At 38.7% G+C, this 16,990-nt stretch overlaps 1 long non-coding RNA gene across 1 annotated transcript in view; it reads left to right on the top strand.

The window, feature by feature from the left end:
• The first annotated feature begins 1,805 nt into the window (after positions 1 to 1,805).
• LOC108514043 (uncharacterized) overlaps positions 1,806 to 16,990 on the top strand; it is a 39,150-nt gene continuing 23,965 nt past the window's right edge. The window contains exon 1 of the long non-coding RNA XR_001881090.1: positions 1,806 to 1,974. This is a non-coding gene — a long non-coding RNA (uncharacterized LOC108514043). The remainder of the gene's footprint in view (positions 1,975 to 16,990) is intronic.

Genomic DNA, 16,990 nt, shown 5'->3' with positions numbered 1-16,990 from the left:
CATGATCTCTTTCATGGATTACAGGCATCCCAGCCTTCAGACTCGCCCTCTTCAATCTACTTCCTAGTATACTGTGACAGTAATTCTTCTAAAGCGACATCAGATAAAGACTGTACTTTTCTACGTCCCCCTCAATGAAAGTTTGACCTCAGTGTAATGCCCACTTTGTGAAATGGCTCATAAAGGAGCCCTAGTTTATCTATCTGTTTTCCTCTTCCATCACTTGCTCCCTTACTCACTACATCCCAGTCGCACCACAGTTTGTCTGTTCCATCTGCCCTTTCATCCTTCAAAACTATGTCCATGCTGTTGCTGCTGCCACGAACGCCCTTCCTTTCCCCAGCCCTTATACTAGTCAATTCCTATTCACACAGCAAAGCTCATCTTAGCTGTCATTTTCTCCAGAAACCCTTGTAATATTGTATTTGCTCTAACTTGCCTGTATTTCCAAACTGACTGTATATATTATAAAGGGAGGGTATGTGTCTGACTTATGTACCACTGAATCCCCACTGGCTTGCAGTGCCCAGTAAATATTTCTCTTTATTTAGTTTTTAAACTTGCACTGGGATATAGAATAGCTACAAAACATGCCAAAATCATAAGTAAACAACTCAATCCATTCTTACAAATTGAATACAATCTGTATCTAGGACCCGCATTAGGAAACAGAACATTGCTTATACCTCAGAAATCCCGCCATGTGCCCCTTCCAGGCAGTACACCACCACGGATAATCACAATCCTGATTTATAACAGCATATATTAATTGTATTTGCTTTCACTTTACAAAAATCATATAGTACATTTGCTTTTGTGTCTGAATTCTTTTGTTCAACATTAGGTCCGCAAGATTCATTGATATCATTGCATGTGGTCATGCATTTTCATTGCAGAAGTGCCCAATAAATATTTATTAAGTGAAGATAATGAATGAAACAACAATCACTAAAATCCAAAAGAGGAGAAAAGTCTCCACGTGTCACAAAATGAAGGAAATGGATCAACTCCAATCTTCAACCTGAATCCCCCAAAGTAACAGGAGATATAAGAAATGGTATAATAATATGCATCCCAGGACCCTTTCCCATGTCATAATAGTAAATTGAAACATCAGCAGCAATAGGATCACTCCTTTTCTCTTGTTTTATCTTTAAGGTGTGTCACTTCTACAATCAGAATCACAGAGCCAGGTGCAAAGGGCATCATTTGAATTATAGATGGTGACTGGAACACACCTTCCTGGATGTTACAAGCAACACAGACGTTAAATGCTGACTTACTTCCTGTTTTTGTGCTTTACACTATCCATTTTAATATGCCAAACGGTCTATGAATCCCATCTGTCAGGAATTAAAGATGTACAATGCAAGTAAAGGAAGTAGCAAATTAGAAAGTGATAGAACAGGGGCAGAATACAGGGACAGAGGGAGGATGCATTGAGAACATCAGGCAGGGATCCTAGAAGGATTGTCTTGGTCCTCAGCTCTGGCTTCAAAAGAAAATCACTTGGAGGAAATGCTGATGGCTGGGCTCCATCCCAGACCAATTAATTGTTACAGGATCGCTAGGCATCAGTATTTTTTCAAGCCTCCCCAGGTGGTTTGTACATGCAACCAGCTTTGAGAACCACTGGTTTAAAGCAAAGACCAGAGGGAGACAATAAACAGACACACCTGTAGTTGTTCCCAAACTTTATTATAGGGAAAAGTCACCTGGAGAACTTGTTTAAATTGTGGATTCTCCCAAAACCACCCCACCCCAACCCCAGAAGATCAGATTCAGTTGGTCTGGATGAGCCTAGGGCTCTACATTTGCCACAATCTCCCCAGTGATCCTGAGGGAGGAGAAACCCCAGGGAAAATATGGCTAATGAGGATGAAGAAATAGACGAGAGGTGGAACTTCAGTGAAGAGGAAAACTCTTCCTAGCCTTGGTCCAGAGCGAGCACACTAAAACTCTGTCCTGAAAGAGGTAACAGACTTTATTTTTTTCTTAAAATGAAGTTTTGTATAGATAACAAAATATATGAGTACTTATTAAAATTTCATTTGCCCTTAAATTTAAATCTCTCTGAAAGAATGTGAATATACTGAATGGGCATCAATTTACCTCTTTACCTTCCTTTCCTTTACACAATAGTAAACCCACCATGCCAGTCTGAAAGGGGCCCAGTATTGAATAGTTTCTAAAATGCATAACTTATAAAGTGGCAAGCTCTATAACCATGAGTGTGCTTTAATAGGATGATTCCATGATAATAAGCATCCTTTAAAATTAACAGATAGCTTTTAGGAAAGCCAGTGCAAAGACTTTATTTTTATGACCACATGGGGAGGATACATTAAATGGTCTCTGAAGTTCCTTTGATTATAAGAGACGAAGAACTCAATTTGAGAATTCCAGGGTTGTTTTTTTTTTTTTCTGCTTGACACCTGCTAGATCATTCAGTCATCTGCTTCCACATTCCAAGAGACTGCAATGTAAAAATTAATACAAAGAGCAGCTACTGAACAAGATATTATTCAACAAAATGTAAGTGAAGGGTGCATCCTTGAGCATGGGAGGAGAGTCCCAGCCCACCTAAATAAGGACCAGTAGACAAGTCACATTGCCCACCCTTGAGTGGACCTCAGCACATGGCTTGGCCGTTCTGGATCCCAGTTTCACAGTTTTCTAGCCTATAAACTGAAGTGACTAATAGCAGCTACTATATTCTGAGCTCCTGTGTACTAGGATTTTTGTGTATACCTTTTTGCAATAATTCTGTGAGTTATTATTATCCCCATTTTATAGATGGAGAAATTGAGACTCTAAGATAGTTAGGTAACTATCCCAAGGTCTAGTTCTTGAGTGGCAGAACAAGAAGCCAGTTTCACTATTCTTAAAGCCCTAAAGTTCCAGCCCATGTCTGGCTTATCACGGCAGCCCCTAGGTCTTGCCCACGCAGTACGGTGCCTGGCACACTCAGGACATGTCTGCAGTCTGTGAATCAACCCAGCTCCAAAATCATTTTCTTTATCGTCCCAATTATTCTATTATATATGCCTCAAGAAATGGACACTGGTATGAATATCTCAAAATAAATTTCCTAGACCCAAGATTAGAAACATTTGAAAAGCTCAGTATTTGGTTTCAGGAGAGCTGGGAGGGGGAGGATTGCAAAGGTTTTGGGTGGCAGTTTGCTGCAGTAACCAGAGAATAGGATGGAAAGAGCCTAGATGGACTCTTCCTTCATTGGTTTTGTGACTTTAAGGCCAGTTAGCTAATCTTCATTTCCTCATCTGTGAGAGGCAATATGAATCCAGTGATCCTTGTGGCTCATTCAAACACTAAACTTTTATTGTACGCGGTCCTTTTTATTTTAATAAAACGCTATCCACCACCTCTGTTTCACATGTCCCTGAACATTCACTCACCTAGGAGAAAATCTGTCTGATGTGCACAGGAGTGTCTATAAACAAAGTTGACTATTCAGACCTTTTGCATATTATATTTATCTGAGGATCTGCAGTTCTTTTCTACTCTATTTTTAGTCTGTAGGTAGTCTCTTTTTCAGATGACATGGAGGGATAAATCAAATATTAGAGTGAGCAAAATACTCCCATTTCACTCAACATTCCTTGAGTGTTCTTTTTACCAAGATCAACCAACAGTACACCTGGAAAACTATAGAAAACTGTGCAAATAGAAGTTTTGTTAGACAGCTGGCATGTTCAGGAAATGGGAAGAGCCAGTGAGTCAAAAATTACTACAGATGTAGAATGTTACACTTAATAATTATGGTCATGGGGTAGCTACAGGATAGTTCTTAGAACAGTCAGATAAGTAGACATGGGGATCTGGAGCTGCCTACAGACCACCTGGGCGAGGGAATAGTAAACCAAGCTTAGGTTAGAGGTAGCTTTTTTGCAATTGGACTTTAGAAGGTAGTGATTACTTCTATATCATCTATTGGATGTTCTCTTTTTTCCATTCCACTTCTCCTTCACTCTTTCAATTTGTCTGCATCACACATCTACTATGTGCACTAAGTAATAAAGATCAAAGAAACCACAGAAAAGGACCAGCTTTTTTGGAGGGGATGTGGGGGAGACATATACACGCAAGCAAGTGCCATCAAATAATACCAGCACTAAAAACTCAGACTTTGGAAACAAACATATCTGGGTTTTAATCCCAGCTTTACTAGGCATGCAAACTTGGGCAAGTTGTTTATACTGAGTAGAGCTTCCTCATCTGCAATAAATGTTACAGCCCTTGCTGTGTCTGGATTTTTGCATGCTTCACCTTTCCAGTTTGGAGCTCCAGTCAGCTCTGAAGGTAGAGATGAAGGCATCAGAAGCACAGGTGTGGCTGTGATGATGACGGTATCTGTTCATAAACCTTTGGTACTGACTTAAATAGATAATATGTGTAAGGGAGGTTATGGTGCCAATTATATATTTGATCCTTCCAAAAGTAGTAGCTGTACAAGGTGAGCAGGGATGAGAGGGTAATCCATTTTAACCAGGGCTGCAGTTTAGGCTTCCTAGATTCTTAACAGGCTCCACTGCCTTTGACTCCAAAGAGCATTCTTTTCTTCTTAAAACTCACTTGATTTTGCTGCAATTACAGTAGCCTGATTCAGTGTTTCTCTCTTGAACTTTTCACAAATCCCTTTGATTCTCTGACTCCTATCTCTCTTGTCTCTTTACAACTCTTCCCAAGTTGTAGTCCTCGATCCTTGCATCTCCTGTCTTAACCATATTGCCTCCCATGGGTCATCTGCCACACCTGTGCTTCTGATGCCTTCATCTCTACCTTCAGAGTTGACTGGAGCTCCAAACTGGAAAGGTGAAGCATGCAAAAATCCAGACACAGCAAGGGCTATAACATGCTCCAGAGAACAAGGTGCTGGGGGTGGGGGGTCCAAGAATGTTTGAGCTCATGCCAAGTACAGGCCCTCTTTGCTAAGGTTGGCCTCTCCTGTCAACTTCCCTGCATGGGAGGAAACACCGCCATGAATATTTTCCTAAAGCATTGCTTTTATTTGTTTTCTTTCCCCCTTCTGGGTCTCCCTGTTACCTACTATCTCAAATATGGCCTTCTTGCAGGGTTCCTTCTGTGTACTTAGCCATGTATTAACCATCTCTCCCCAAAGCTACTCTCATCAAGCTATCTCCTTGCTGACAAATTTGGTAGCTTGTTTTTTCCAAAGCAATAATACATGTAAAAGTGTCTAGCACTTTGCCAGGCACAAAAACAGTGGTCAATAACAGCCCCGTATCAATCCCAGCTTGATTTGGGGAGGCCATAGGAACAGTTTCGTCAGTTGTATGATCACACAGGTGTGGGTGGGTGTCTGTTTTTGTCATTTCCCAGTGGTGACTCCACATTTTCCCTGCTTTCTTCCCACAGAAGCTCCCAGAGAGGGAGCCCTCTTTTCTTTCCCCTTAAAAAAGAAGACTTCTGACTTGTCTCCTCATAATCCCAAGAATCTCTAGACACAGGATAGAACCCTAATAGAGGGAAAACAACTATCGCTCAGTTGTAGGTCAGGATATTTATAGAGTGTAATATACAACCTTAATGGAAACCTGTGGGAAGAACAAGCAATATTCTAAACAGTGATTTGATCCTTTTTGTACAACAGAGAGGTTTTTTTTAATTGTACAGTTAAATCTGGGTCTTTTGGTTGGAAGGACAGTGAGATTTATGCTTCCCTGGGAATTATATCTTCTCAACTACAAATCTCAAGACCTAGCTGGCATTCACGTGAGGGAGAACTCATCCTTTCACTCATTGAATAAATATGTCATGTTATGGCCACAGCCCTGGGGAAAAAATTTCAAGAAACTTCTATTAAAGAAGACTATCCAAGGATGTGCATTATGCAAATAATCACCTTCCGGTAAAACATAAAAAGAGAAGTATATGGCTTGCAGGGCTGAAGCAAGCAGGAGATTATATGTGTCCAGAGATCTTTCAATATTTCAATAACAGACATACTGTTATTTGAACTGGAAAGATAGGTAAGATTTTTGACAGACAGCAGGAGAAAATTTTATAGTCAGAGTAGCATGAGCAGAGAAGGGACATGGGGGCCTGCACAGGGGAACAGTGAATAGTCTGGTCTAACGAGGATGTACAATATATTTGCAGGAGTAAAATAAGACAAGGCTGGAGGGGGAGGTAAAGGTCAAGACATGAATGACCTTAATTTTCAAGCTAAGGCATTTCGCTATAGTTTAATGGTAAATGCAAACCCACTGAAGGATTTTAACAGCCATGATCTGCACGGTGCTTTATGAAGCTTAGTCTCCCAGATGATTTTAAAATCTTTTTGCCTATGAATTAGCTAAGGTCCTCACCGTGGCTTGCTGGAATTATTGGTATAGTAAGCAGTCTCCCATCCAAAACCAATCACATGTGTGTACACACAAATAAGTCGATGGTTTGTTGTGTGATATCTTTGTTTAACCTACCAACCTCTGTTGTAATCATGTCTTTACCTAATCCTTCCTTCTATTAGACTGTAAGTTCCTTGATGGCAGACCAGTACCTCACTGGTCTGTGTATCCTTGCTTCTCAGCACAACGTTGACACATAATAGATTGTGATGTTTTGTTCATGCAGTGAATGAATGAGAGCATGCAGGCAAGAGCACCATTCATTGGAATGAACCAAGTGACAGATCAAGGCTTGAGCTAAGGTTGCAGCCTTGGGAGTAGACATGAAAGACACTGCAAAAATAAGCTAAGTCGTGAAACACTGTCTAAAATAATAGTGAAAAACATAATCCCGTTTCCTATTTTGTGAGTTATAGGCCACCATAGTAAAAAATGACTTGCAGAAAATATGAGAAATCTTTTTCTACACCTGCCTCATGTATGCACGCTTAGGTGCACATTGCATACACAAGCACGCATGCAAGCACACACACAGCATCCTTGATTCCTGGTTTTACTACAATTAGAAAACAAAATAAAACAGTAACAATGACTCTGAAGAGCAATGGCAACCAAAAGAAGCAATCAGATAACAGGTTCTTTCAAAACAGACAAGGACCTAAGAAATAGTAATGATTAAGAAAACATACTTACAGATAGTAATGATGGAGCCACTGATCTAATCTTTTCACCACCAGAAAAGAAAAAGGTTAGGTTATCATCAGTAGTGGAAAAATGATGCTAGAATGGCTAAAATCCAATACACTGACAAGAAATGCTGGCAAGAATGTGGAGCAACAGGAACTCTCATTCATTGCTGGTAAGAATGCAAAATGATAAAACAACTTCGGAAGACAGTTTGGCAGTTTCTTACTAAACTAAACATACTCTTACCATATGATCCAGTAAATGCATTCTTTGGTATTTACCCAAATGAGCCAAAACTTACGTCCACAAAAAAGCCTGCACATAAATGTTTATAGCAGCTTTATTCATAATTGCCAAAACTTGGAAGTAATGAAGAATGTCCTTCCCAAGGTAACTGGATAAACAAACTGCAATACAGACATATGATGGAATATTATTCAGCCATAAAAAGAAATGAGCCATCAAACCACAAAAATATGTGGAAGAAACTTAAATGCATATTGCTAAGTGAAAGACGCCAATTTGAAAATGATGCATACTGTATGATTCCAACTATATGACTTTCTAAAAAGGCAAAACTATGGAGACAGTTAGAACAGGAGTTCAGAAGGAAAGAGGGAGGGATGAATCAGTGGAGGACAGGGAATTTTTAGGGCTGTGAAACTGTTCTATGATACTGTAATGGTACATACACTTCATCATACATTTGTCAAAACACAGAGAATGTACAGTACAAAGAATGAAACCTAATGTAAACCATGAACTTCAGTTAATAATAATGTATCAGGTCAGGTGCGGTGACTCACGCCTATAATCCCAACACTACGGGAGGCTGAGGCCGGTGGATCACTTGAGCTCAGAAATTCAAGACCAGCCTGGGCAACACGGCAAAACTCCATCTCTACAAAAATTAGCCGGGTACAGTGGCACATTCCTGTAGTCCCAGCTACTTGCAGGGCTGAGGTGGGAGGATCACTTGAGCAGGGGAGGTCAAGGCTGTAGTGAGCTGAGATGGCACCACTGCACTCCAGCCTGGATGACCGAGCAAGACCCTGTCTCTAATAATAATAATAATAAATAATGTATAATATTGTCTCTTCAATTTTATCAAATGTACCACGCTACTGTTAATAATGCAAAAGGTTCATAGCAGAGGAAATGGTATGTGTGTGGAGGAGTGGGGTATATGGAAACTCACTGTACTTGCTGCTCAATTTTTCTCTAAACCTAAAACTACTCTAAAAAAATGAAGTTCATTAATTAAAAAAAAAACAAGAGACCAGCAGAATTAATTCTATACTATTATATCACACTGTCCAAACACTCTGAAACTGATAATAATCTGTCAATCTGTATCAATCCTGGTCCAAACAGGAAAATATAAACCAGTGTAAGTATTTAAACCAGAGAAAATTTAACGTCAAGAATTGGTTACATAGGTAAGGGGGAAGATGAGAAATCAAAGTAGACACACACAGGCCAACCGGGATAGCAGGAAGCTGCTACCTCCCTAAGCTGAAAAGACAAAGAGAGGAAGACATGTTATAAAAGCCAGGCACTTGGGCCATAGAGAAAGCTGGAACTATAGCCACAGACAAGGCACTGACACCAAACTAGATAACATCTGAGGAAGCAAAAGATGAAAGAAGCACCATGTTTCTACACTCCATCCACCCTTTAGTCTCTCATAGGTGCTGTTTATTAGTGAACCATGCTATCATGGGAGGCTGGACAATGGGCATCCAACATCGGCTGCCTCTGTGATGCAGACCAGAATAGGATAAGGGAAGGGAAAGGATCGGGGCTGTCTGTCCCAAGACTAGCATGTCATCACAAACACACAAATAATAAATATAAGAATAAGGCCTCTCGAGGCTAGCTAATCTGATTTTTAAAATGCTTTGAGTTCGGCAGTACATTAGGAAAAAGAAGACAAGCATAGAGTAGATATTAAGGCCCAAATTTGCAAAGTAGCAAGAGTAATTTATTCAAACTACCAGTCACTTCTCCCCAGCCTCCATGTCATTTCGTATACTATCTACTCCCCACCAACCCTCAGCTCTAGGAAGGGTGACTTGATTACATGACACCTGAGCCAATCAGAGTCTCTCTCCTAGGGAATGGCAGCCATAGAGACTGAAGACATTCTGCCTTAATGACAAGGAGAGGGGAAACAAGGAAAAATCAGACTTTCTAGCTCCCAGAGAAAGATCAGGAGATGCATCCCATTTATTCAAGCGAGTTTCAGTGGGTTTCTGTTTATGCTAACATCATCCCTCAGATAGTTAGCTATGAAAGAGCTATTTCAAATTTTCAGATTGAAGCTTTTCCTTTATCTGTGATAACAGATATGAGATTTATGACAGGGACATCTTATTATAGCTTAGCATTGCTTGGATCCAAATCATCAGAGTGTATATTGTATATATTTGCAAGGGATTCAGAGTAACAGAGCTTGGACATTGGTTGCAATCAAAACAAAGCTCAGAAGAACATAATGAAGTAAAAGTTAAGGTTACCAGCTGTCTCACAATCAATACAAACATTTTCTAAGCCAGTTGTAAGAAATATTCAAAAACACAGGTGCAAGGAAGATGTCCAGGCTGTAGGAGGAAATGTTGAAGATATCCAAAGGCAATTTTTAAAAATTTTTCACTGAAAAGCCCTATGTCAGTCTTTTTTTTCAAATGCTGGGGCTTAAAGGGGGCTGTTGATTTATAATATAATAAATTATTTCAATAGCAGCTTATTATCCTCCACATTTTTCTATTTAACTTCCCTTAAAAGTTTTCCCCTTCATCCACAAAAGAAATTCTAGAATTGAGGTGGAATAACTGAGCCCCTCAGTGCCTATCATGTGGCTTCCATAGGGAGATGTATAGAAACACATGTTTGTGTTTGTGCATGCCTGTTAGGCCAGGATTTTCATCTGATTCTATCTTGGGGTAGAATATGACCTTACTCATTTGTATACGTCAATTTGACAATTCCCCATAATTATAACATCATAAAAAAGCATTTAGCTTTTTAAAAAGTCAAAAGGAAATTATTATTGGAAAGATAAAGTTGGCATGATTATGTGATAAAAGCTCAGACTGCTAGAGCAGCAAGCAGCATATTGCATATGTTGCAGCAAGATTTATTGTATTTTGCTTTACAAGATATACAAGATATATTGTATTTTGCCCACCTGTGAACAGTTATTAAAACTATTACAAAGAGTGCATATGCCTTTGACAAACCAGAAACACACGCAGTGGAAGTAGCACATCTATTAAAACAAACTCACTGTCCATAGAGATAAGAGTAATCAACTGGTGAGGATTAATTATATCACATCAGGAAAAGTTGATTTTTCAAAAAATGATTCTCTTGTGAAATGGTTTCCAAACCTGGCTACTCGCGAGAGTTCTGTTCTTCAGTAGGTTGGGGAGAAGCCTGGTTTGGGACTAATGACTTAGAGTATCTTCCAATTATGGGCTAATTAATAGTAAACATATTAAATCAGGAAATCCTACAGAATCATCAGAAAACACCAGTGATGCCAAAATGAAATTTAACATGACTTAGTCAAGCAATAGCTTCACCTTCCTCCTGACTGCATGGGTGTCTGGAGGTAACATGTCCCCTGCTGAGTGCTGTTTACAAACTGCAAAATCTTATGCTTATTTTGAAAGATATAGTATCATCTGGCTGCTTATTTCATAAATGAGGAAATAAAGTTCAGAGAATTTTGAAATGAACAGTGCTTTGAGCATCAAAGTGAACATAACATACTCTATAACTGAACTTTAAATATGTACAAGTCTGTCTTTTATCCAAAAGAGACAATGTTCTTTATATCCCATGAAAATTAGCAGCAGATCCTGAATCTCTTGTCAAATTGGAGATCTGTTGCTGGATGAGTATATATCTAATAGAGAAATCCTCCTTTTTATCCCCGTCATATATAAAACTCCTAAAATAACTCTTGTAAAAATAAGTACTATTCTTTTAAGAGCTATATTACTTTAATCAGATTGCATGTGTACTGCCTTCCTCTTGTTAGAAGAAAAATACCCAAATTAAGAGTTCTTCTTTCTAGAAGATCTTAACATAGAAGTTTTGTAGTTAAAGACATTTTACACTCTCTGGACTGCATTTTAACAGGAAGCTATTTTTAGAACAGGGCAGTATTCTATAGTCTGTCAGGTATTTAGATCATCTTTCAACAGATGTCATTTTAAAAGTCACAATTTTGTATACATTATCTCATCTGATCTTATTTAAAAACCTTTGAAGTAGGATATTTTAATCATGTTTGCAGATGAGTACAATGAAACTTCAGAAAGCTAAAGCAACTCAGACTAAGAGACTGAGAAATTACTAAATCAAGGCCTACAGCAGAATCACTCAGTGGGTGAGGGGAAGTTTAAAATTCAGATTCCTGGGCATTGCCCAGTGCTGCTGAACCAGTCTCTGGTGGCACAGTCCCAGAATCACTGAGATTGTCTAATCATTCCCAAGCTATTTTCTGTATCCTGGGGCTCTGCAGAGGTGGCTTAGAGACTGCTGGAGAAGAGAGCTTAATGGCTGTCCCAACTCAGCATTAAATCTTATATATATAGGTTTCTACTTATGATTTCATTTGAAAAAAAAAAAAAAAAAACTAAGGAGAGTGTTCTACTGTTAAAAAAAAAAAAGCATCAAAATTTCTCTGAAGAACCCAGTCCCTTAAAGGCCCACCGTCAAACAGCTCATCAGGACCAATCCAGGTTCCGATGCTTTGATGCCTGTTCCAGAGTTTTCCCCATACGCTACAGTAAATCTTTCTGCTGTCTAGAAATGTGCTCAACCCAAAGCCTCTGCTACTGCAGAAGATGTACAAATACCAGATGCATTCATGTAAATATAAAATTAACACTTCAATGGAGCTTTCAAACCATAGTATTATGGTTTTCACATGAACCACTAGATGAATCAGGCAGACAGTGGGAACTTCAAAGCAGGAAGACGAAGACTTGATGGTTTGAGTCCCTGATATTCACTGTTCCATCATTAGAACCCTACTCCAAAAGTAGACGGGCCTCTAGCTGTATCTTCCCTCTTGCCCTACTTCCCTGCATCTCTGTTCCCTTGAAGGTACAGAATGTCAGGGACAGGATCTTCTTTTCCCTTTTCATTAATTTTCTGCAGCCTGTTTGGGACAACGGAGTCCATGAGTTCCAGTGAAAGTTCACAACAGCTCCAGGGTCAAGCTCAGTGTTTAGGCTGTCTTTTGCTAGGGAATCCAATCTAGGAATATTGAAAATAATTAGTTCGGAGGAAGAAATCTCAAGGAAAAATAAGACTCACCAAATATTTCTACATTTCTATACATGCCTTGATCAAACGGAACAAGCATTTGATAAGTGGAGTTCCTTGATTCTCTCTCTCTCTTTTAACCATGGATTCTTCACACTCCTCATTAAAACTGTACATGAAACCTCCTTAGGTGTGGTGACGTGAAGCAACTGTATACATTGAGATCCATATTCTGTGACTGGATTGCATAAAAATATAATAATAATAATATTCAGCTAAGAGATTTATAATAAATACCTTTAGAAAGGGGTAATGTGTATATATATCCACTTCTTATCCCTAAATATGTAAGTATCTGAAGTGCATATTTGTACTAGAGACATAAGGAGCTCTGCATAGACTCCATCAGCCCCTTAAGCCCAGGGAGCCATGGCTTGTACCACATGACCTCACAGGCACCTACATGAGATCAGGTACATCAAGGTAGACATCACTGCAACCTATGGGTGGGTGGTTTCTGTTGCATAAAAATACTCTGAAGATGAAGTCTTGACATGTAGGGAGACACTGTAATGACACTGAAGTCAGGAGAGAGCACAAGCTTTAAATAAACAGAAGAAACATTCTAGAAGGAAGAAAGCCAAATAGACACCCAGAGAAAAGCTAAGGTTCCATGAGTGAGATTAAGAAAAAGCAGTTCAAAACTTTTCCTGCTCAATGAGTTTCCTCTTCTAGTTCCAGAAAACCTCTGTCTTTCCAATAAGACCCTATGGCCTGCTTTGTTAGAGTGGTTCTCTATTCCTTTCAACGAAAAAAAAAAAAAGCCTAATATTTAGCAAGAAGAAGGAAATAGCAAGAAATATTTAAATTGTGTTTGATTTTACAAAAGAGCCTTAAATTTGGAAACTCCTGACTTTACAGTGTTCAAATGATCTACTTAAAGGTAAGTTTGAACTTCCCATTGAAATTAAATTATCTGAATGTGGTTATGTTTTTGTATGTATTTGCTCAATTTTAAAAGAAAAAATGATGCTACCTGAAACAATAATTGGGGCCATGATGCTTATTGGTGCTTTTCATTAAAAAATTTAAATTCACTGGCCAATAATGTTTAGATCAAGCTTGTCCAACTCACTGCCCACAGGCCATATGTGGCCCAGGATAACTTTAAATGCAGCCCAACACAAATTCATAAACTTTCTTAACACATTATGAGATTTTTTTTATTTTTTTTTATTTTTTATTTTTTTTACCTCAGCAGCTACCATTAGTGTTAGTGTATTTTATGTGTGGCCCCAGACAATTCTTCTTCTTCCAATGTAGCCTAGGGAAGTCAAAAGATTGGAAACTCCTGATTTAGATTATTCAACTATTTCATATGTTTTCCCAACAAAATAAGGAGTTTAATTTGAACAAAACTAAGTTACCAATTCAGCAGGTTGAGGGTTAAATGAAAGCTTAAAAGTCTATGAGTTTTCCACAATTCTTTTCTTCTTTAATTTTCACTAATCTGGTGTATGTGAAAAGAGTCTGCCCAAAGTTTTCAAAATAAAATTACCTCTGGGCTTTGACCATGCATTTTTCAAGCATGGATAATTTAAATCTAAAAGAGATTATTTCGGAAGGCTTTGAATGACCGAAAGGAAAGGCTTATAATGAAAATTACTTTCTCTATCTAACACAGCATTGTATTGTAATATGGAATTCTCACATACTCAAATGTATGTCGCTATTTCCTCATATGCTCCCACACAAAATAGAATCTAACTCAGAGCTTATTATGGTTCCAGGGACTGGGCACTGTGAGAGCAATCAGAACTCAGGATGTACCAGTGGCTCTGCTTCTAACACTTTACATGACTTGGACCTATGTTATACCGATTCTAATTTTATTTCTGTGAAAAATATGGAATTGATTAAATTGGCAGCCACTTATTAAACTTAAAATGACATTTGCCTTTTAGCTGAAATTTTCTGGGGGCTCATTTGGAGATGGGAGTCATTCAAGGTACACTGTGTAGAGCAGCTAAGCTTTCTAATGAACTGTATTCCCTTTCCATACCATGGGCATAATGGGAGTAACCCGCTTAGAGTACCACAGAGGATAATTCTTTATCCACTATAATTAATAGGGACTACTATTCAAAATCAGCTCTAAGGCCACATCCTGCACAAAATGATATGATTTGAACTCCAAATATACAAAAGGCATCATTGTTTCCCCTATCAACTGGCACATGGAATAGAAATTGGAGTTTTGACCCACACAATGTTACAGGAAAGATTTTCAGTACCTGATAAAATGGCAACCAGGAGGGTTTGAGGCTCTCGAGTCTGAACTTAATCCTGGAGAATACCAGCACATAATACCGAGGAGACGGTGGGTAGAAGGTGGTCATGGTAAGCCAGAGGTGGCTGAAGGTTACAAGTGTGCAAAATACTTCTTTAGTTCAGAAGGAAGATAGGCTATAGAAACTTAAAAATTAATAAAGAAAAATAAATTTAGTTATGAGCCCTAATTGGTTTGGTGTATCCTCAAGAAGAAAAAATAAAAATAAAAGTATAACTTTAAAGTCAGAAGAAAATGCGACCAATAGAGTAGAAAGCAGGAAAAGAAGCAATAAAGCAAACACAGCATAGAAGATAACGTGAAAAAACCTAAAACATTTTAACAGAAACTATGATCAATGTAAATGATTTAAATGTGCAAGCCAAGAGAAAGACTTTTGGGTTGGACTAAAAAGGACAAGATTTAGCAGTACATTGAGCATAGAAGGTACACTAAAGGCAGTCAGATATAGGAAGGCTAAAAACAATAGAACAGAGGAACATGTATCAAAGACGTAAGATGAAAGCTGAACCTTAAGTTTCAGCCCCAACTTTAAAACAGCCTGGATGTCATCAGTCCCACCCTCACAACAAGAAAAAGCTAAGCAAACAGAAAATCAATAACTTTTCTTGAACTCATCAAAGAACGGAGTTTGCAAGGCAAACTGCCTCTCCAAAATCTAGAGAGACAAATCTAGAGACTCACAGCCAAGATCTACCTCCCTGAGGCAACAGCCACTAGTGCCATAAACTGGTAGGAATACTTAAATGGCAATTTCGATGAATTGCTGGAGGCTGAGTGTGGACTAGCTTGGAAGAAAGAATCACCTGGGCTCCATGGGCTTTACCTCAAGATGAAGATAAACCACATTCTGGGCCATAATGTACATCTAACCAAACTTAAAAGAATAAGAGTTATACAAAGTGTGTTCTCAGACCACAATGGAAATGAACTAGAAATCACTTGATGAGAGATAACTGGAAAATCCCCAAATATCTGGCAGGTCTAACAGTGGAAGAGAAACACTAATCTTCAAGAAATACATCCAGAGCCCTCTCCGTTAATAAAAGTCCTACTCTTATGAAGAAATACTTTATCAGAACCTTGTCCAGTGGCTGTAAGGGAGGAGATTCCTCTCATGTCAGCCCCCTTTAACCTTCTTAACTCACCTAAGGGGGTGACTACAGTGCGCACCTGTAATCCCAGCTACTCGGGAGGCTAAGGCAGGAGAATCACTTGAACCTGGGAGGCGGAGGTTGCAGTGAGCCGACATCGCACCATTGCACTCCAGCCTGGGCGACATGGTGAGACTTTGTCTCAAAAAAAAAAAAGAATAAATGTTTGTGAATGTCACCAGCCAAAGATCCAGACTACTAAAAGATTAAAATTGAACTGGAATATTATAGAAGGTTCTCATGCCTTACCTCCAGACCTACAGGGTTCCAGGAGCATGATAATAGATTACAGATAAAAGAACTGCAAGAAATAGACTCTTTCTGATGAGGAATACTTAGAGAAACTAGAAGTCAAAAAGGGAGATAAAAACCAGGACATGAGAGGAATTGGAAGTCTCTGGCATCTGTAGTAGCTACATTAAACATTAAATAAAGACTAACTCCTACCCAGATGAACAAAATCCTTATGAGGCCTAGTTACTTAAATTTCTATAACCAATTACAACATGCCCAACTTTCAACAAAAGATTGCAAGGCACACTAAAAGGCAAGAAAAAACACAGCCTGAAGAGACAAAGCAATCATTAGAAAAAGACTGAGATATGACATGTATTTTAGAATTAGCAGAAAAGGAATTTAAAATATCTATGATTAATATGTTGAGGGCTCTAATGGAAAAAGTAGGCAGCATAAAAGCACAGATGGGTAGTATAAGCAGACAGATGGGAGCTCTCAGAAAAAAATTAAAAATAAATGCTGCAAATCAAAAACACTGGAAGAGAAATGAAGAATGCCTTTGATGGACCCATCAGTAGACTGGGCACAGCCAAGGAAACAATCAGTGAGCTTAAATATATGTCAATAGAAACTTCACAAACTAAAACGCAAAGAGAAAGATGAATGAAAAAAATGGAACATCCAAGAATATTGGAGCAATTTCTGAAGGAATTTGTAGTGAATTCCCATAATTTTACATTGCCTTGGCATCCATTTTGAATATAAATTGAATTTTCTCATACCAGAAGCAGGGCTTAGTCACTGTGAACAGATTCCATTTCTCTACCTCCAATCAATTCCTCAGTGTTGTCATTCCAGACATCTGGCCTAACAACCACCTCCTGGTG

The sequence above is a fragment of the Rhinopithecus bieti genome, unplaced genomic scaffold (assembly GCF_001698545.2).
Source record: "Rhinopithecus bieti isolate Rb0 unplaced genomic scaffold, ASM169854v2 scaffold_32105, whole genome shotgun sequence".
Classification (NCBI taxonomy): Eukaryota; Metazoa; Chordata; class Mammalia; order Primates; family Cercopithecidae; genus Rhinopithecus; species Rhinopithecus bieti.
The sequence above is the reverse complement of the archived record's forward strand: the minus strand, read 5'-3'. Positions and strand labels throughout refer to the sequence as shown.